At 43.1% G+C, this 22262-nt stretch overlaps 1 long non-coding RNA gene and 1 other non-coding gene across 2 annotated transcripts; both read right to left on the reverse strand.

The window, feature by feature from the left end:
* Nucleotides 1-916: 916 nt before the first annotated feature.
* Nucleotides 917-21148, reverse strand: LOC122441428. The gene is made up of 4 exons (XR_006269352.1): nt 21127-21148; nt 7738-7764; nt 6696-6723; nt 917-992 (listed from the first exon to the last, which is right to left on the reverse strand). It is a non-coding gene; the product is annotated as an uncharacterized LOC122441428 (long non-coding RNA).
* On the reverse strand, nt 2745-2817 carry TRNAE-UUC. The gene has a single exon. It is a non-coding gene; the product is annotated as a tRNA-Glu (tRNA).
* Nucleotides 21149-22262: the final 1114 nt, after the last annotated feature.

The raw sequence follows: 22262 nt of genomic DNA on the forward strand, positions 1-22262 counted from the left end.
CATCTGTAGATGAGGAAAAAGTACTTCTGAACTCGCTTAGGGTCCCTGGCTGGGTCTGAAAATCAAACTGACTAAGACAAATTAACAGGAGAAAAGCATACACATCTGTTGACTTAAAAAATATTCACACACTACAACTAGAGAATAGCCCCTATTCACCACAACTAGAGAGCCCAGGTGCAGCAATGAAGACTCACCACAGTCAAAAAATAAAATAAATAAATCTTAAAAAAGAAAATAGTCACAACCTTAAAATTGAGAGTTATGTTTTCTTTGGTGGAAATTTTCAGGAGACAGTTCAGATGCTGTCCAGCAGACAGCATCTCAAGTAGACCCTGAGAGAACTGCTCCAAAGAGGTGAGGGGAGTCAGGTTATATAGAAGTTTTGCAAGAAAGGGCTGGTAGTCTGAACCTCAAAACAGTATTGTTAACCAAAGAAAACCAGATATCCCAAGTTAAGGAATTTAGCACTTTTCTATGTATGGGAAGATGCAAGAGTTTGGGCTCACTGAAATAATTTCTTTGATATACACCTCAGCGATCCAGGGCCAATATCCTGTTTTCAGATCCTGAGTTTCCCCAAGGCTCATCATAGAGAGTGGCTGCAGTCTGGTGGCTGCTAGATGGCAGGTGTTCTTTCCTTCCAGAGTGTCCTCAGGGCTCACCAGTTCACATTGGAGGTCTGTAATCGCTGATGACTGCGACATCCTTGTTTACTGATATGGCAGGAAATGCTCCATTTCTCACATTTATGCATGACATGGGAGCCCTCACAAGGGGAAGAAGACATGGAGAAACAGTCAGACCTGAGTGCTTCTCTGCTGGGCTTGTTGAGGAGCAGGCAGACTTGTAGAAATGAAAGTGAAAGTGTTAATCACTCAGTCGTGTTTCTCTTTGTGACCCCACGGACTGTAGCCCACCAGGCTCCTCTGTCCATGGAATTCTCCAGGCGAGAATACTGGAGTGGGTTGCCATTCCCTTCTCCAGGGGATCTTCCTGACCCAGGGATCAAAACTGGGTCTCCCACAATGCAGATAAATTATTTACCATCTAATAGGGGAGGTCAAACAGGGCAAATAAGGGTTGTAAACTGGTTGAAACTCAGCCAGGCCTGTTCTCTTGGGTTCTTTTTGGTGTCCCTTTGTCTTTGGAAATAAGGCTGCTGCCTTCCTTGGGGTTTGCAGAGGGCACCCCTCTTGAGGGATTTATGGCCCATCTCAAGGGAGAAGAGTCGGGGAAAAGAGTAGGGACCTTCCTGCACCTGCCGTTTGCTCAAACGCCTTCAACTGGAAGCATTGATGATGCCAAGGTGCTATAACTGGGGCAGTGTGTCCTGAACCCCATCCCATTGCACTTTAAAAAAAAATATTTATTTAGCTGCCCAAGGTCTTAGTTGCAGCATGTGGGATCTAGTTCCCTGACCAGGGATCAAACCTAGACCCCCGCATTGGGAATATGGAGTTTTAGCCACTGGACCACCAGGGAAATCCCTCACTGTTGGTTTTGAATCTTCTCTCTCTCACTTATTGACACTTCGTTGTTGTTCAGTCGCTCAGTCATGTCTGAAGCTTTGAGACCTTATTGACTGCAGCACACCAGGCTTCCCTCTCCTTCACCATCTATTGGAGTTTGCTCAAACTCATGTCCATTGAGTCAGTGATGCCATCCAACCAGCTGCCCTCTGTCACCCCCTTCTCCTCTTGCCCTCAACCTTTCCCAGCATCAGGATCTTTTCCAATGAGCTGGCTCTTTGCATAAGGTGGCCAAAATATTGGAGCTTCAGCTTCAGCATCAGTCCTTCCAATGAACATTGAGGGTTCATTTCCTTTAGAACTGACTGGTTTGATCTCCTTGCTGTGCAAGTGACTCTCAAGAGTCTTCTCTAGCACCATAGTTTGAAAGTGTGAATTCTTTGGCGCTCAGTCATCTTCATAATCCAACTCTCACATGATTGCTGGAAAAATCATAGCTTTGACTATATGGATTGTTGTTGGCAAAGTGATGCCTCTGTTTTTTAATATTCTATCTAGGTGTGTCATAGCTTTTCTTGCAAGGAGCCAGCGTCTTTGAATTTCATGGCTGAAGTTACCATCTGCAGTGATTATGCAGCCCAAGAAAATAAAATCTTCCACTTTTTATTTTTCCACTTCCACTTTTTTCCCCCATTTTTTAACCCATCTATTTGCCATGAAGTGATGGGACCAGATGCTATGATCTTAGTTTTTTGAATTAACACCGTAGTTGGGGTCAATTCATGACACTAATTTAACCTCTCTAAGGCTCAGTATCCTCATCTCTAAAATAAGAACAGTCACATCAACCTCACTGGTAAATTTCCATCCAAGGAGATGAAAACATGGAAAATTATCTCACTCATTCCTGTGAGAATCAGAGGAGCCGCCTCCGCCAATGCAGCGCATTAAGGCTGCTATCCAGACGGAGCTGTTAATGTTTGAATCAGGGCCCAGATTAGGGAGGCAGCTCTCATCGTCACCCAGGAAAAGTGGTCTTAAATGCAGCCTGCACTCCTTTCAGAGTGGATGTCCGGCAAGAGGGAAATTGCACGTTAAGTAGGCAGGATCCAGACCTAGGTATACACACATGTGCCTTATGTGGAACTTCAGAAATGGTTCCTCCCAACCTCAGGGTCCAGACTCTCCCTCCAACACAACTGAAAGAGGCAAAGCTAGATCCACTTTTTTTTTTTTTTTTTTGGTCACACTATGTGGCTTATGGGATCTTAGTTCCCTGATCAGGGATTGAACCTGTGCCCTTGACAGTGAAAGTGCCAAGTCCTAGCCACTGGACCACCAAGGAATTCCCAAACTAGCTCCAGTTTATCCAGAGAGAACAAGAAGATGGGATCTCATTTCCTCAAGCCCAGACTGTAGACAAATAGATCAGAACCTGGGTCTGTGTGGCCACCTGATGGCCAAGCTGGAAAGAGGTGGCCCTACTGTGCGCAGGTTGGAACTCCGCCTGCTGCCTCTCCATGTGTTTCCTTTCCTGGAATAGCAGTTGATTCTCAGTGCTCAGGGTTGCCAGCATTCCCATTCAAGCCCGTAGTATCAGGGCTTTATCTTCAAGTCAGGCAAAAATCGGGGTTTGAGCTGAAAATTTGGAAGTTGGGCAATTAGCATATTTGAAAAGAAGCCACTTGATCTTCTGTGGAGGGCGAGGGGCCTTTCCTTCTGAGTGACAAAAAGGGTTTGTGTTGGGCACTTGGGCTGTTTATACTGAAGTTCACAAGAAAATTGTCTCTGGGCTGTCTGGTGTGCTGTCTGCTTTGAGGCTTCAAGACCCAGACTGACCTTCAGGACTTCTGCTGACCAGAAGGGATCAGAGCACTTGAACATGAATGTGGGAAGGCAAGGAACTTGATATTTCATGTAGAACTGTTGGAAGTGGCCAAGTCCAGTGCTCTCTTCCATAATGGCATCAGGAAAAATACTGACTGGTCAGCTGACAAATATATACTGAGTGCCTTCTCTCTGCTGACACTGGAAGCCCGAAGTTTGGAGCTCAGACTGGGTGGTGCTATGTGATTGAAGAAAGGGGGTGGTCTGTATCTAGAGAGGTACCAAGGCAAGTGGGGCTTCCCTGGTGGCTCAGATGATAAAGAATCTGCCTGCAACGCGGGAGATGTGGGTTTGATCCCTGGGTTGGGAAGATCCCCTGGAGAAGGGAATGGCAATCCACTCCTATATTCTTGCCTGGAGAATACCATGGACAGAGAGCCTGGTGGGCTACAGTCCTGGGGTTGCAAAGAGTCAGACATGACCGAGCAACTAAACAACAAGAAGACAGGTGACCAGTGCATCCGGCCAATGGATGACCCAGATGCAGAGTGTTTGGGAAGTTTGGTGGGGAAGAGATTGGGAGTCCTGAAGAAAGATTCCAGGGTGTGTGTGTATTTATGTTTACAGAGGTCAAGTGGAAGGAATAAAGGATTTGGAAACTCTCACTAGCTGTGCGACCCTGGCAAATTTCTGAGCCTTGGGGAAGTACCAGAAACTATAAGAAACCTAGGAATGTATGCTAAATTTATGTAAGAGGTATCTTACTGTGCTTTCTTTTAGCCAGTTTATACCTCTACCAGCATGTATAAGTGTTCTGCTCATTTCACAGTCTTTTCTACATCTGCCAATCAACTAAGGACAAAATGATATATTACTATGGATGGATTTTCCATTTCCCTGCTTACTAACGATGTTGATCATCTCTTCATATGATCGTTGATCATTTGCAGTTCCCTTTTCTGGGGAGAGACTGTTGCACTCTTTGTCCATTTTTCTGTTGCATTTATCTTTTTCTTATTGATTTGTAAGTACTTTTAACATATTTTGCATTCTAATACTTTATAGGTTAAATAGGTTACAAATATTTACTTCTGTTTTGTGGCCTGCCATTTTATTTTTTATAGTGTTTGATATGATCCACAAAGCATCAAATATTTACTATCTGGACATTTATAGAAAAAATTTGCTGAACTTACTTTCAATTGTTTTCTACCTGAGTTTTTGGTATGCTTCATTTCACTGTTTTAGTGTAATTTTTTTTGTTACATTGTGATACAATATCATGTGTTTCTGTTTTGGTTTCTGGTTTCCCTGGTCTATTCTATTGAAATGCCAATTTACTAGTGTTCCAAAATAACCTTAATATCTGATATTGCAAATCTGTCCCCCAAGTCATTTTCTTCATTTAAAAAAAATTTTATATATTTATTTACTTTTTGGCCGTGAGGCTTGTAAGATCTTAGTTCCCCAATTGGGGATCAAAACTGTGCCCCTTGTAATGGAAGCACAGAGCCCTAACCACTGGACCTCCTGGGAAGTCTCCCCATTTTCTTCTTTCAGTAGCCCCTGACATCCTCCCTATGTGGTCATGATGATCAGCGTTGATTTATTGCATGAGCTGATTTTTATACTTACACATTTCAACTGCCAGTACATAAGAATTAATGGGTTTTTCCTTTTTCTGGCCAATTATTTTATTGCTGTTCTTGACAGGAAGTGAGTATTTTCCAGCCCATGGCACCTGTTGGTATTAGTGGTAATTAGGAAACTTGCTAGGAGAATCAAAGTCATTTTGGGGACATCTGTTTGGCTTTCTTTGCCTTTCTGCTAGCTTCTAGCTCGGAGTTGAGCTCTTAATTAATTATTACTTATATCGAGCAGTAATACCCGCTGAGAAGGGCCACAGTTTGCACTGAACAAAGCATAGCAAATAGTAAATTGCTGTAGAGACAACAGAGTTTACTGAATATTTATATCTTTAAATATCATTGTGTACCTAAAACTAGTCTTCTTGGAGATCTATCAATTAGATTTGCATACTCATTCCAAAGTCTAAATTCACTTCAGCAGCAGAAATGTTTCATAAAAAAATAGAGTCAATGGGATTGCAGTTGGATTTCTAGATCTCTCTGTTTCACGTTTTCAAATTTTTAAACCATCTTGTTGAGGCATGATCTATATACCTTTAAATTCACTCATCATAAGTGTACAATTCAATGATCTTTAACAAATTTACGGAGTTGTCTGACAATCACCACAATCCAATTTTAGAACATTTTCATCGGCCCAAGAAGTTCCCTCATACCCGTTTACAGTTGATTAGAGTAATTAGGCAACAGCTAATCTGCTTTCTGCCTCTATAAATCTGCCTTTTCTAGACATATAATACAAAAGGAGTCATATAATAATTAGCCTTTGTGTCTGGCTTCTTTCATTCTGTTTTAGCTGTGTTTTTGAGCTTCATGTATGTCAAAAGATGTTATTAGTAGTTTTTTTCCTTTTTATTGCTTAATATTCTGTTGTGCTTTGTTTATCCATTCATCAGTTAATGGGCATTTGGATTGTCCCTAGGTTTGGTGTTGTTATGAATAATGCTGCTCTGAACATCTGCATATGCATCTTTGTGTGAGCATGTGTTTTCATCTCTCTTGGGTAGATTCCTAGGAGTGGAATTGTTGAATCAAGTGGCAAATTTAACTTTCTATGAAAATGCCAGACTGTTTTCCAAAGTGTCAGCACCATTTTCAATTCTCACTGGCAACATATGAGGGATACAGTTTCTCAATATCTTTGTCATACTTTGTTTTTTATTAACACCATCCTGTGAGTGAATTGGAGAAGGCAATGGCACCCCACTCCAGTACTCTTGCCTGGAAAATCCCATGGATGGAGGAGCCTGGTGGGCTGCAGTCCATGGGGTCGCTAAGAGTCGGACATGACTGAGCGACTTCACTTTCACTTTTCACTTTCATGCATTGGAGAAGGAAATGGCAACCCACTCCAGTGTTCTTGCCTGGAGAATCCCAGGGACGGGAGAGCCTGGTGGGCTGCCGCTATGGGGTTGCACAGAGTCGGACACGACTGAAGTGACTTAGCAGCAGTAGCAGCAGCAGTGAGTGAAGAGTACCATCTCATTGTGTGGTCTTAACTTGATTTTCTCTAATAATTAATGATGTTGTTAATAGCCATTTGTTTAACTTCATTAGTGAAATTTCAGTTCACATCTTTGACCATTTTTACATTGTGTGTTTGTGTGTGTGTCTGCATTTAGTTGCTCAGTCACGTCTGACTCTTGCAGCCCCAGTAATGTGGGCTATAGCCCACCAGGCTCCTCTGTCCATGGGACTCTCCTGGCAAGAATGCTGGAGCAGGTTGCCCTGCTCTCCTCCAGGGGACCTTCCCGACCCAGGGACTGAACCCGAGTCTCTCAGTCTCTTGCATGGGCAGGAGGGTTCTTTACCACTAGTGCCACCTAAGGGGGTTTAGTTGATGAAATGGTAAAAAAATATCTTCCCCAGGAGACATTTTCCCCAGTGTAACCATCCTCAGCAGAGACTGGTAGATGGAGCTCCAATGTATTAGTTTATAGATGTTTATATATTTTAACACTCATGTCTTCAAAATTTTCAGCATCCCTCAGTGGGAGATAGATGGTGACCACTTAATGGCTGGCATGGCTATGTCCTTAAAAGATGACGAACAAGAACACTTATTCAGAACTCCAGTGGTCCAGTGGTTAAGAATCCACCTGCCAATGCAGGGACAGTTTGATCCCTGGTCCAGGAAGATACCACATGCTGCAGAGCAACTAAGCCAGCACGCTGCAATTACTGAAGCCAGCCAGTCTGGAGCCTGCACTCTGCAACAAGAGAAGTCACAGCAGTGAGAAGCCCTTGCACAGCAACTAGAGAGTAGCCCCAGCTTGCTGCAACTAGAGAAAGCCCATGTGCAGCAATAAAGACATAGTGCCACCAAAGGAAAAAAAAAAAAAAAAGAACACACCTGTTCAATGGTTCAGTCCCTGGCCATGTACTGTTTCATTAACTATTCATTGTCTAGTCCATTAACTGTTACAGGCCACATTATAGCATTGAGGAAGGGACCCGCCAGGAGTCCCCAGCTAATAACTAATAACTGGGCTCTGAAAGCACCAGGGGGAGCCCCAGGGTCTGCGTCCTTCTTTACTGCCCCCTGTAGCTTTGGGACAACTCTTGAAAGCTAGAGGCCTGAGAGTGATGAAGCCAGGGAACAATCGTGGGTTGTAACCTCGCTGTTGTTCAGTTGCTCCATCATGTCTGACTCTTGGAGACCCTTCGGACTGCAGCCCACCAGGCTCCTCTGTCCATGGGATTTCCCAGGCGAGAATACTGGAGTGGGCTGCCATTTCCTCCTCCGGGGGTTGGTCCTGACCCAGGAATTAAACCCATGTCTCCTGCACCTCCTGCATTGCAGGCAGATTCTTTACCTGCTGAGCCTTCGCGGAAGCCCCCTTAGAGCTCCCTGCCCAAGGACCAAACCCACAACCTCCTACATTAAAAGGTAAAATCCTAACCACTGGGCCACCAGGGAAGTCCCCCACTTTCTTCATTTTAAAGATGAAGAAACTGAGCTTTAGAGAAGTGATCCTCCCATAAATACCCCAAGGGTCCAGTTGAACCACTTCCTCCATCCCGAAGCCTTCCTTGTAGGGATCACTAGTCCTTACTGCTGCCCTGTCTTTGACTTCTTTTAGTGAGGTCAGTATGCAGTGTCCATGGCTGAGCTGTTTCATTCTCGTGGGGAATGAAAACCAAAGCACAGACTGGCGCCCAAATTGGGCGGTGACCTTTGTCCGGAGAAGAGTCGTTCTTCTCTGTGTCCACCAAAGTGAAGATGGGGGGGCATCCTGTCCTGTTTTTGGGGTAACATCTCAACTCAAACCCAGGGCCTGCTGAGAGTGGACATCATCTGCTTCCACGGTCATGAAGAATTCTTTCTCCCTCTCTCCTTCCTTCTGCCTCTCTTTCTCCAGCTCTTGGAAACCAGAGACAAATAGGACTCTGGACAAAACAAGTGCTTCCCCAAATGGGGCCTCATCCCCCTATGGCCTTGGACAGAGGGAACTTTTCCCTTCCCAGCCCTCTTCTCCTCACTGTGTCTCCGCCTCAAGAACTGGTAGATAAATACATCATGGGAAGCCCTACCCTAATGTCAGGGATCCTGGGAACTAGAGACCACAGGAATCTGTTAAGTAAAATTCCATCAAGAGCAGGAATTTGGACCAAGTTGTCCAACTATTTGTGGTTGGTTGGTGTTGCTAATGCCGCCTTAGTTCATCCCTTCCTTTCCTTTTCTTTGTATATTTCTCAGATTAAAGGGATGATGGGCAAGGGCGGAGATATTTAACTTTTAAAATAAAGCAGCTCATTTTCTATGCTCTGCTCCCCTTGCCGGGCTAGAAAAAGCCCTACAGTGATTCTGTATAATACTGTAGACTTGATAAGAATGAGTCCATGCATGTATATGGGCTCATTCACAATTTGTCCCATTTTCTGAACCAAAAGGACAGTGAGGCTGGTTCTACAACTAGGAGCTGCAAGGATAGTTTGCAGCTGACATTCTGCATTGTCATGGACTCCCTGACATATAGATTATAAACAAACTCTACTCCATCCTTCATTGGTACAAGGCTCCTGGGTGGATCTTCATGTCTTACAACACTCATGGGTGGAGTGTGGGTGCCTCTTCCCCATTATGTATCATATAAAGCTTCCTAGGTAACTCAGTGGTAAAGAAGCTGCCTGCAATGCAGGAGATGTAGATTTGATCCCTGGGTCAGGAAGATCCCCTGGAGAAGGAAATGGCAACCCACTCTAGTATTCGTGCCCGGGAAATCCCATGGACAGAGGAGCCTGGTAGGCTGTAGTCCATGGGGTTGCAGAGTCGGACATGACTGAGCAACTAAACAATAGCAATAACAATTCTAGGTATAATGACAATGATTTCAGTACATAAGCCCTTCACTTCCTTTTCCATCTGCTGGAGTGAGACCACAAACATTTAAGTTGAATTAAGAGGTTGCTCAAAACCATGTCATTTCTCATGTGTATCAGCTTACTGCCAAGACCATCATAGGGTCAGTTGTCCAGTTTTGCTCCTAGGTTCTTAGCAAGAAACTGGATTTCCTTTTTATCCTCTGGCTCCATGTTTAAAAAATAACTCCCACTAACCTTCCACTTCACCACTGAGGATCTGATTAGGCATACAGGCAGCAAAGCTGTAAGATGAAAAACTATCAGTTAGTTAATTGAACTAATAAATAACTCATTTGACACCAACCACTTCTTGGTCTCATCCCTTCTTTAGGTTTCTGATCCCTAGGACAGGAAGCTTCATGCCCGGTTTTCTTTTCTTCATTCCTTTAACCCTCACTCCCACCTCCCACCTCCCACACCTCCAGGACACACTCATCTACTAGAAAGGGATGCTCAGGGACTTCTCTGGTGGTCCAGTGGTTAAGACTCTGTGCTTGCAATGCAAGGGGTATGGGTTTGATCCCTGGTCAGGGAACTAAGGTCCCACATGCTATGTGGCACAGCCAAAAAAGAAAGCCTAGAAAGGGGCACTCACCCCACCCCTCCCAGCACCTGTGAGGTGATACACCCTTGAGTGTCCCCCTGGCCTCTGGCCCTGTTCCTTGCTCAAGCTTCCACGGGCTACTCGATTCATTGGTGACAGTCATCGGTCCATGTCCTCCACTGGTAGGATCTAATCTATCACAAGACTCTAAGCACAGAGGTATCGATCTCTCTTCTTCCCTCTCTGCTGCAGGCCAGTGTAAGGCACAATCTCGGCTGAGAGGATGTGCTTGCAAACCCAGCATGTGGGCTCTGTGTAGCCACGCTGTGGGGGTGGGAGGACAAGGGTGAAAATGAGATGAAGAGCATGTTAGTAAGTCAATGGGAGCTCCTCTCCTGCACCTCATCCTCCAACCTAGCTTTCGTTAGTCACCAACCTGATATTTTGATCACCTGACTGTTGCATCTACCATTCAACTGGGTCTGTTCGCAGGAGGGGAAGAAACCATCCCTTCTGTTGTTGCCATTCAATCACTCAGTCATGTCCGACTCTGCAACCCCATGGACTGCAGCACGCCAGGCTTCCCTGTCCTTCACCATCTCCTGGTATTTGCTCAGACTCATGGCCATTGAGTTGGTGATGCCATCCAACCATCTCATCACTGTTACCCCTTCTCCTCCTGCGCGTAGTCTTTCCCAGCATCAGGGTCTTCTTCTGTACATCCCTTCTGTAACATTGCCTAAAGTGAACCAGTGATGAACGGTAGTAACTAGCTAAGCAGTTGAGCAGAGAAAGATCACATACCAAGGTGACATGATACTTAGATTCACCGTCTACAGGAATACAGACAGAGGTCAACAAAGTCCACTTCCCCTGCTCCCAGGAGGTGGAAACTCTCCCATGAAATCGGTTCCTCACTTGCTGGTAGATGTTCACCATCACACATGCGCTAACATGGAGGGGAGTTCAGTGGACAGCAGGGGAGTTGGAAGTTTGGACAGAGCTCAGATGGAACTGTTATCCAGGAAACACCTTGACCCCGGGATCCCACCCTCACTTACAGGGCTGTTTCCTGATGCAGGAGGAGGAATTCTGTGTGAAGCGCTAAATATAATGCTTGAGGTAGTGTTTCTGGACGGGAAATGCAGTTTGAAAGTGAGGAAGATAAACATATCGACAAAGGAGATGCAGACACGAGAACTGAGCCAAAGGAAAAACCAATGGCCTTCAAGCTGCAGACCTCAAAGAATGTATTGGAGGGGTGGCGGGTTTTGTTTGTTTGTTTCTTGTTTTGTTTTAGGGTGGCCTGAAGCAGGATGTGATGCAAAACTGGAAAATCCAAACTTCAAGGGTTTTTTGTTGTTGTTGTTGAGAAACTCAGCACCTTTGACTGAGGTAGAAAAAGCAGAAACAAAAGTATTTATGAGCTTCTTATAACTTCTGCTTCATATTGTGGTAGTGTGTATCTTTTTCATTTTTAAATACCAGTATGTTTCTTTCAGTTTAAATATCAGTATGTGAAGGCTTTTGATGGTAGTGGAAGTTTCATGGCTTTAGTCTATCTTCAGAGACACTGGGTTTCCTTTTTTGATAGCGTCTGGACAGTCCTCTGTATATCTGACTTTCCAAAGTCTCATGCAATCCTAAAAGCAAGTATGGGTCTCCCCTATCAGCTGATGATCTGTGTGTGCAGGCGTGCCCAGGTCCCTATTAACCATCCAAGTGACGGCTTAACGCCAATTCATAATCCAGACTTGAACCCGTAATTTCATGACCTTGATTTCTAAGCTTTATACTCAGGAAAATGCCAAATAGATACTGAAGTAGAAAGGAACTTCTGATGAGACCCTCACATGCCCATCTCACAGCGTCAATGATGATCACCATCTGTATGCCCACCAGCTCCCCACTGCCCAGTTTATTTTGAAGCAAATCCCAGAAATCACTTCATCCCATCTGTAGACAGTTCATCATGCATCTCGCAGATACAAAGACTCAAAACAGTACCCAGAATATCATTTTCACACCCAAAATTTTAATCATTCCTTAGTATTTCAAATACCTCCACTAGATTATTTTGAAGCACATATTAATATCAAGCATCGTAATAATGTATCTACAAATAATTGTCTATACGTCTAAAACATGAACACTGTTTCCTTTTTTCTAAGCAAAACCACAGTGCAGTTATCACAGTTTTTAAAAAATTAACCCCTTAATACCATCAGATATATTGTCATTGTATAAACTTTCCTGACGTTCTCATAAATGTTATTTTATGGATGGGTTGTTTGAACCTTGGTCCACGTAAATCTACAGATTGTGTTTGATAGCTGTGTCCCTTACATTTCTTTTGATTTCTGGGTTCCCCTTCTCTCTTTGTTTTTATTTTTGTTTATTTATTTTTTGCTGCGCTGGGTCTTCCTTGCTGTGTGAGGGCTTTTCTCTAGCTGGGGTGAACAGGGCCTACTTTCTGGTTGTGTTCCTTAGGCTTCTTATTGTGGTGTCTCCTCTTGTTTCAGAGCATGGGCCCTTGGGTGTGCGGGCTTCAGCAGTTGTAGTTCCCAGGCTCTAGGGCACAGGCTCAACAGTGGTGATGCATAGGCACAGTTGCTCCTAGGCATGTGGGATCTTCCTGGACCAGGGGTTGAACTTGAGTCTCCTGCCTCTGCAGTCGGGTTCTCCACCACTGAGCCCCCAGGGCAGCCCTCTCTTCGTTTTCCTTGATAATTAATTCACGGAAGCACATGCCTTGCGTTCTGAATTTTTCAAAATTACAATCCAGTCATGGTTTCCCCCCCCCAAAAATTTTTATTTTTGCCTTTACTTGTTTAAAAAGAAAGTTTTATCGAGGCACACTTGTCAGACAGTAAACTGCACACTTTTAAAGTATGCATTTGGTAGGTTGTGACATAGGGCTTCCCAGGTGATGCAGTGGTAAAGAATCTGCCTGCCAATGCAGGAGACACAAAAGACACAGATTTGATCCCTGGGTTGGGAAGATCCCCTGGAGTAGGAAATGGCAACCCACTCCAGTATTCTTGCCTGGAGAATCCCATGAACGGAGGAGCCTGACAGGCTACAGCTCATGGGGTCACAAAGAGTCGGACACAGCTGAGTGATTGAGCACACACACACACACAGGCTGTGACATAGGCATGCACTTTGACACCATCATTGCCATCAAGATAATAAACATATCTGTCCCCCCAGTTCCATTTTGCTCTGAACTACGGCCCCCACTTGACTCATTCTGGTCTCACTGTCTTTTCCGTAAAATGAGGGCCTACAAAGGACAAGTGTATGAAACCAAATGATTGCCAATGTTCTGCATGTTTTGAACCCTCTGTGATTGTTTCTTACTTGGTTCATCGCACTATCAGACGTTAGGATTATATCACATGTATAGATACATGTGAGCCTCCCCTTCAATAAAAAATCCACGGATGGAACCTCTAGGTTAAATTAGTTTTTTTTCTATTTCATAGAGTTTTGTTTTCCTTTCATTAAAAATACGAGTTTCTCTAGCTGTTTTTTCTCCTGTGTGTGAAAACGGTTCATAAATTGGTTGCTCAGTGCTGGAAACTGGCATATTGCTATTTAAATTCCTGCGTCACAAATATTTCATTTTGAACCTTTGTGAATCATCGCCCTTCTCCAAAACCAGACAATGCGATGTCAGTCTGGGGTCCTGCAAACTCTGATCATCCTCTAAAATAAGAAAGTGCCTGGGGAGGGGGATCAGTCATCTCCCTGGAAGAGGCCAGAGAGGTGTCGATTTTAGAATGTTCACAAGATGATCAAAATGGGCATAGCAGGAAAGTGTTTAAAGCTGACAAAACAGAAGCAAAGGCCGTTAGAATAATACAATGTCTATACACTGGGGTCTCGGCAGAAACTGCTGGCCGGCCAGAAGCAAACTGGGCTGTGAGCTGATGGTCTGAATAAAAGAATGGTGGCATTTTCCCTGGAGACATGCACATTTCAAGGACTCTAAAGCCTTCTGAGTAACAGGTCATTCATCTAGTTATCCACTTGATGCTAAGAGGATGGTAGGTCTCCAAACACTAAAATAAATAATCTATGGCCCCCTAAGGAGTTTATTTTCTTGAGCTTCAGGATCTCAAGACAAAATACTCAAAGACAATTCAAAGGGAAGCTAAAAAGTTTCATTTCAGTTGCATTCTTGAGCATCTCTGACCCCAGGAATCTTTTCCCATCCTTTTCCCTGGTGGATACCTATTCACTTTCATATCTTAACTGCATGTCTTGTGTTCTAGAATGTCCTCTCCCACCTCTGAGTTTTGGCTACTGCTCTTCTCCATGTCCCCCATCGCTCTGCTGATCAAGAATCTGGTACTTCTTGGCACTGTCCACACTCTGCAGTAGGAAAGAGGCCTTGACTACGTCTATTAGCTGTGTCTGCTTTTTAAGAAAAGTCCCAGACTGAATGCCTTAAATATACAGCTAACTAGCCGGCTCATAAACTTAAATTTCCACCAACTGTGTAGGAGGATTCTCTTTTCTCTGTGACCTCTCAGCATTTATTGTTTGTAGATTTTTTTAATGATAGCTGTTCTCACCATACACCTGTATCACTTCTGATTTTTCCTTTAACATGAGCAAGTTTAAGGATCATCACTGGGTTCTATATTTTTACTTTAACCAATACTGCCTTTTTTTTTTTTAACACACTTTACCAGGAAAGTATTCAAACACATATATAAACAGACAGAACAATCTTCCTCTTAGGGAGAATCCCCCTCTACCTAAGACCTGCTTCCAACATGGTCAATTCCTGATCATCTGTTTTGTCTGTGCCCCCATCCCTGTCTTCCTCCTTCCACATTTTAAAAAACAAATCCAGGATTTCTCCTCTGTAAATATTTCAATGTGTATTTCTAAAAGACAGGGAATTGCTTTTAAAATGTATAATCACAAGATTGTTATAGCAACGTCAGATGAATGGATAAAGAAGATGTGGTATACACAGTGGAATACTATGCAACCATAACAAATGAAAATTTTGCCATTTTCAGCAACACGGATGGACTTGGAGGGCATCATGCTAACTGAAGCAATTCAAACAAATACCAAATGTTATCACTTACATGTGCAATCTGAAAAATATAACAAGGGAGTTCCCTGGTGGTCCAGTGGTTAGGATTCAGTGCTTTCACTGCCAAGGGTCAGGGTTCAACCCCTGGTTGGGGAACTAAGATCCCACAAGCCACTGGGCAAAAAAATAAAATTTAAATTAAAAATACAACAAATTAGTCAATAAAACAAAAAAGAAGTGGACTCTCAGATACAGAGAATGAACTAGTGGTTATCAGTGGGGAGAGGGAAGGGCGAAGGGCAATATAAGGGTAGGTAGAAAGGGTTAACATGGGATTACATGAAATCGTGTGTGTGAAACTTCAAAAAATTCTAAAGCACTATAAAGTTAAAAATTAATCACTATAAAAAAATTTTTTAAAGCACTTGAAAGAAACATTTGAAAATACAAATAAGAAAGGGAACAACAAGGGTTGCTCAAAGGTTCTAGCAGAGATGGAGTGGATTTGAATCAAGAGTTTGAATGCTGCAACTAAGACCTAGTGCAGTCAAATAGATATGTAAATGAAAATAGGTATTTTTCTAAAAAGAGCGTAAATGGAGAAGTGAGCCTTGAATAAGACAAAGGTTGTGAAAGCAAGGAGGCAGTGGCTGATCATTCCTGGCCCTCTCTGATGGGATGAGGGGCCCTGCTCTGCGGTCTTGCAGCCCCATGTCCATGCCTCTCTCTTATTGTTGTGGGGCGTGCTTTTCTCTCCAGTAAACTGTGAGTTTCCTACCAAAAAATAAAATATAACAATAATTCCATAAAATGATCAAGTATCCAGTCATTGTTCAAATTTCCAGTTGTCTCCACGCTAATGTCCGCGTATTACCAGTGACCTGTATGACTGAGTCTATTGATCTACAAGATCCTCCTCTTTCTCTCTTCCTTCTAAGATACTGAAAAACACCAGGTCATTTGTTCCACAGAGCTACCCCTGATCTGGATTTTTGTGGATGGTGACTCGAAGCAACCATTTGACGTGTTCATCTGTTTTCTGTATTTCCTGCAAATGGGTAATCGGATCTACGGGCTTGGTTTGTTTCCAATTCGTTTATTTTGGAAAGACTACTTCATAAGTGATGTTTATTCTGGAAGATTTTTTTTTCTAGATTCATGGCTTTCCAACTCTGCCCTTCAAATGATGTCCCTTTGTGTCTTGAATCAATAAAATATTCACAATCTTTTTCTCCGCATTAATGAAAAAAATTTTTTTTTGGTTTTTCCATGTTTACTACCGTGGCAAAAAACACACAGGTTTTTGAAATGCCAAAGCAATAAATTTTCAAATTCATTTTGTTTGGAAGTGCATTTGCTGTCTAGGTGCTCTAATTCCAGCCTTCAGCAGTAAAAGTTTATGAGGAGATCTTGTGAAATGTCTCACACGCTGGTGAGAGCAGTAAAATACCAGCAAGTGGTTAGAGAAAACGAAAGCTGTAGTCACAGGGAAGTTTGGATATTCGGAAAGAAGAGAGAGATGTAGAGGCTGTTGATAACATCTGGTCCCACTGTCAACATCAGCTGTGTAAGTAAGACATCCCTGCCTCCATCGGCCATCAGGAAACATCCAGGGTAGTTGGCAACCCTTCTCGATCTTGTATCAGTTAAGATTTGAAGACGTGGCTGTAATTTGTTTGTAAACACACATAGAATCATTGCTGACATGGTATCTTTTCAGTAGAATTGCCTTCCCTGTTTGAACAATGCAGCTATGCAGACTACCGAAGCAAAGCTTTTTTTTTTTTCTAGATTAACCACTTCATCTAACAATCTCTTTTTTTTTTTTTAATTATTTTATTTTATTTTCTGGCCATGCAGCATGTGGGATCTTAGTTCCCTGACCAGGTATTGAACCTGTGCCTGTTGCATTGGGAGCGTGGAGTCTTAACCACTGGACCAGCAGGGAAGTCCCTAACAATCTCTTTTTAAAATAATTTTATTTAGTTAGCTTTGGCTGAGCTGGGTCTTCGTTGTTTTGCAAGGGCTTTTCTCCGGTTGTGGCAAGGGGAGGCTACCCCCAGTAGTGGCTGGGGGCGCCCCTCACTGCAGTGGTTGCTCTCGTGGAGGACAGCCTCTAGGGCTCCATGGCTCTAGACCACAGGCTCAGTCGTGGTGGCCCACGGGCTCAGTTGCTCCTCAGGCAGGTGGGATTTTCCCAACGCGGGGATCGAACCTGTGTCTCCTGCACTGGCAGGCAGATTCTTTACCCCTGAGCCACCAGAGAAGCTCCCTAATGGTCTCTTTTAAAAGAACAGCGACTTTAGAGCTGGTGGGAGCACGAATATGAAGAGAGGGGGAGCGCAAAGTGGAGCAGCCTGCTCTTCCAAGCCCCCGCAGATGGTGAGGGGAGGTGGCCCCCCTGGGGAAAGGCCCATTTCACCAACTCACTATACGTGGAGTTCAGGCAGAGAAAGCCACCACGCGCCTTGCACCCAAGGGCCATCAGGCAGCAGGCCTAATGCTTAACACAGCCTCGTTTTCAACATCCAGGTCTTTTATTGGATTCTTCCGAGAGTGTGTATGGGGCTCTCTGTTCTCCCTCTTCTTTATTCTTGTGTTTTTTTGTGTTTTCTTATTTTTAAGCAGAGGAAGCAAGGGACAGAGGTGACTTCCATGAAGAAGCAGTAAAGGGTTACATTCTAACCTGATAGCATCAGCTGAAAAAAAAAGCACAACCTCGAAGTTGAGAATTGTGTTTCATTTGGCGGGAAAAAAAAAAAAAAGAGGACTTAAGGCTGAGACACAGCATCTCAGATAGCTCTAAGGGACTACTCAGAGGGGGGAGCCAGGATATATAGGAGTTTTTGTACCAAAGACCAGGTATTCGGAACAGCCAGAGATTACTGTTACCTAAAGAGAACTAGACATCTCAAGTAAAGAAATTTAGGGCCTCCCATGTGGCTCAGACAGTAAAGAATCTGCGTGTAATGGAGAAGACGTGGGTTCGATCCCTGGACTGGGACGATCCACTGGAGAAGGGAATGGCATCCCACTCCAGTATTAATGCCCGGAGAATTCTATGGAGAGAGGAACCTGGTGGGCTACAGTCCCTGTGGTCGCAAAGAGTGAGTGACTAGTGACTAACACACACACATACACGTATGTTTGGGAAGGTGCATCATTCCTTTAACGTGCACCTCAGCTCTCTGGGGCCAGTATCCCGTGCTTTTTCATCCCGAGTCTCCTCAGGGTACACTGTGGGCGGCAGCTGCAGGGCTTGATGGCGGGGCATCCCATTCCATCCGCAGTTCCCTTGGGGTGGCTGCAATGTGAACGGCTGTGACACCTTTTGTTCACTGATACGGCAGCAACACCTTTTCATTGACAAGTAAATACCATGGAGGCTTCCCTGGAAGCTCAGTATAGGGTGGCGGTGATATTATTGCCAGTTCACGGAGACGGGGACAAGCTCAGCCAGCAGCCAGGTTGATGGGAGCAGCAGGGAGTGGGAGGAGATGGAGGTGGAGACCCCAAAGCCTGGTGCCCTGCAGTCTCACGGACCTCATCTGCCCTCTCACATGCCCCACCCCATCCTCGCCCCTCCTTCCTCCGGCAGTTGTGCTTGAGAGGAAAGAAAATGTGTCTAAGTTTGTTGTTGTTTCTAAGTTGTGTCCAACTTTTTTGTGACCCCATGGACTGCTGCCCTGGGATTTCCCAGGCAAGAATACTGGAGTGAGTTGCTGTTTCCTCCTCCAGGGGATCTTCCTGACCCAGGGATTGAACCCTCAACTCCCGCATGGCAGGTGGATTCTTTACCACTGAGTCACTTGGGAAGACAGCAGTAGATGAGATAAAATGAGGAAAGTCATGGACTTGGTCCTTATAAGGCTAAAGGGATAATGGTGGTTTTGGCATGGAGGTTATAGGTTGTGCGTGTTCTAGCTTTTGCCTCTGGACAAGGTGTGCTGATTGGATGAATGGAAAAACATCACCAAAACAGAAGTCAGGTGATTAGAATTCACAGTTGTTGAGTGTTTGTGCATTATTTTTTTTTTTTCTAATGAAAATGGAAGCTCTCTGTCCAACCACTGGGGTGGTCGTCACCTGTTGTCATATAAAATCCACTTTTGGTCACATGTCACAACCTGATGGAGTAAGTTTGTTGTTGTTGCATAGAAAAAGAGAAGATGAGGCTTCAGAATGATGATTTTTTTTTTATTTTCAGCCAGCTCATGAGGCACCCACTTACCAAGCTTTTTCACCTTTCCAATTTGCTTCACCTGCTGGATGACCATAGAGTGGTTGATGTTGAGTTCTTCAGCAGCTTCTCGTGTAGTTGTAAAAGCATCAGCTTTGATTATTACACTGAGTTGGTCATTGTCAACTTCTGATGGCTGGCCACTATTCTCCTCATCTTCAGGGCTCTTGTCTCCTTTGTAAAACTTCTTGAACCACCACTACACCATACATTTGTTAACAGTTTCTGGGCCAAATGCACTGTTGATGTTGCGAGTTGTCTCTGTTGCTTTATGACTCATTTTGAAACCAAATTAAAAAATTGCTCCAAAAAAAGAAAAGAAACTTTTCTTTTTTCATGTTTCAAACTTGGAACATGGCCTAATAGATCCCAGGAAGAAGGTCTGAATAAACCCCAAAGGGCAGGAGTTAACCTTGCTTACAGATAATACAGAAAAGAACCAGCTCAGTGCTAAGTAAGCACTGCAATGCTTTCTGTTTAAACTTCAAAGAGGCTCAAGGACAGTTCGGCTGCGTCCCGGCAGCTTCTCCTTTGATGGTGGGACCCCTTGCCCCGGCTTACCAAGGACAAGCTGACAATCTGTGTGTGAAGCAGAGGGCAAACATCCCTGAGAAAATTTCTCCCCAAGGCCAGAGCGAGTGCAAATACTGCAGATCAATACCTAGGTTCCATCTGATGTAGGATCAAAGCAGACCGTTTACCCACAAGTGAACACAGTGAATCAATGCCTAGAAGCAATTTTGGAAATGTAAATATACAAGTTTATAATAGCATGAGGTATGTATATAGCTCACAAATAAATAAGGATGTAAATATCAAGTTTGGTCAGACTCGACATCGGTTTGATCTTTCTGGATAGCAGTGCTGCAAAAAGCATAATGATAGCAACAAACTTGTTTTATGACTTCTAACCCAATACTCTACCCCGGCAATTAGAGCACATAAAATTGTTTATATACGGGACTTCCCTGGTGGTCCGGTGGTTAAGACTCTGTGCTTCCACTGCAGGGAACATGGGTTCTAAAACCCTGGTATGGGAGCTAAGATCCTGCAAGCTGCACTCTGTGGCAAAAAAGGAAAAATTTTTATTGAAGTTTAGTTGATTTTTAATGTTTCAGATATACAGCAAAGTAGTGGTTCACTTTTCGGTATACCTGAAACATTGTGAATATATATTTATACATATATATTTTACACATAATATTTTATACACATATACATGCATATATAGCATACATATACATACATGCATGTATACATGTATATTTTTACACACATATATACACATATATTTTTATGTGCACACACACATATATGTATATGTGTATATATTTTTCAGACTCTTCTCCATTGTAGGTTGTTAAAAGATATTGAATACAGTTCCCTGTGCTATTCAGTAAGTCCTTGTCGTTTTATCTACTTCATATTCAATAGTATGTATCTGTAAATCCTCAGTTCCTAATTTATCCCGCCCTTTCTCCTCTGGTAACCATAAGCTTGCTTTCTAGTCTGTGAGTCTATCTCTGTTTTGTAAGTAAGTTCATTTGTATAATTTTTTAGATTGCACATAATAATTGATGCTGTATGATATTTGTCTTTGTCTGACTTCACTTAGCAGGATAATCTCTAGGCCCACCCATGTTGCTGCAAATGACTTCATTTTTAAAAAAATAACTTTTATTTATTTATGATTTTGGGCTGTGCTGGGTCTTCATTGCTATGCAGGCTTTTCTGTAGTTGTGGAGAGCAAGAGCTCCTCTTCTTTGCAGTTCGCAGACTTCTCACCGTGGTGATTTTTCTTGTGGCGCGCCAGCTCTGGGGCACGTGGGCTTCAGGAGCTGCGGTCCCTGGGCTCTAGGGCACAGGCTCAGTAGTTGCGGCACTTGGCCTCAGTTGCTCCATGGCGCGTGGGATCCTCTTGGACCAGGGATGGAACCCATGTCTCCTGCATTGACAGGTGGATTCTTTACCACTGAGCCACCAGGGAAGCCCATTACTTTATTCTTTTTTATGCCTGAGTAATATTCCATTGTATATATGTACCACATCTTCTTTATCCATTCATCTGTCAGTGGACATTTAGGTTGCTTCCAAGTCTTGGCTGTTGTAAATAGTGCTGTTATGAATATTGGGATGCCTATATTTTTTGAATTAATAGCTTTCTCCAGATATCTGCCTAAGAGTGAGACTGCGGGATCATATGGTAACTCTGTTTTTGGTCGTTTAAGGAATCTCCATACTGTTTTCCATACTGATCATGTCAATTTATATTCCACTAATGGTGTAGGAAGATTCCTTTTTCTCCACACCTCCACTATTTATTATTTGTAGACATTTTATTTATGGAAATTCTGACTGGTGTGAGGTGATACCTCACCAGTAGTTTTGATTTTCATTTCTCTAATATTTAGTGATATTGAGCATCTTTTCATGTGCCTATTGGCCATCTGTATGTCCTCTTTGGAGAAAGGTATATATAGGTCTTCTGCCCATTTTTATTTTTTCTTATTGAGCTGTATAAGCTATTTGTATATTTTGGAAATCAATCCCTTGTCAGTCACATTATTTGCAAATATTTTCTCCCATTCCATAGGTTGCCTTTCCCTTTTTTTTGATGTTTTCCTTTTCTGTGCAAATAAACTTACATGAAGTTTTTAAATGTCAGCTTAAAATATGCAGTGGAGTGAGCAGTTTCAAAATTCTTTTAAGAAGATGTAACAAAAATCTTTGCAAACTATAGTTTTTCGAAGTCCTATTAGAAATGCCTCACAAAAAGAGTGCCTTAATGAAATAAATTTGGGGAATGCTTCAAATCCCTATTTTGAAAACTTAACAACTCTTACTGATTATCTAAGAAATCCTATGTAAAGAAGTGTGTTTAACTTGGTTTAATTCAGTGTCTCCCAAACTTACTTGTTCACTGATGTATATTTTCTCAAACACTCCTTTTAATATCCTCAGGGTTGTTGGGGAAAAAGCTACCCTTTCACATCCCTCCAGTTACTTAAATGAATGTCCTGATAAAAGAAAATTGTGAACAAAATACTGAAAACAGTAGACCAAAATAAGACACGTGTTACAACTATGCAATACTCTTTACCGAATG

Source organism: Cervus canadensis, chromosome 5 (assembly GCF_019320065.1).
Source record: "Cervus canadensis isolate Bull #8, Minnesota chromosome 5, ASM1932006v1, whole genome shotgun sequence".
In the NCBI taxonomy this organism is placed as follows: domain Eukaryota; kingdom Metazoa; phylum Chordata; class Mammalia; order Artiodactyla; family Cervidae; genus Cervus; species Cervus canadensis.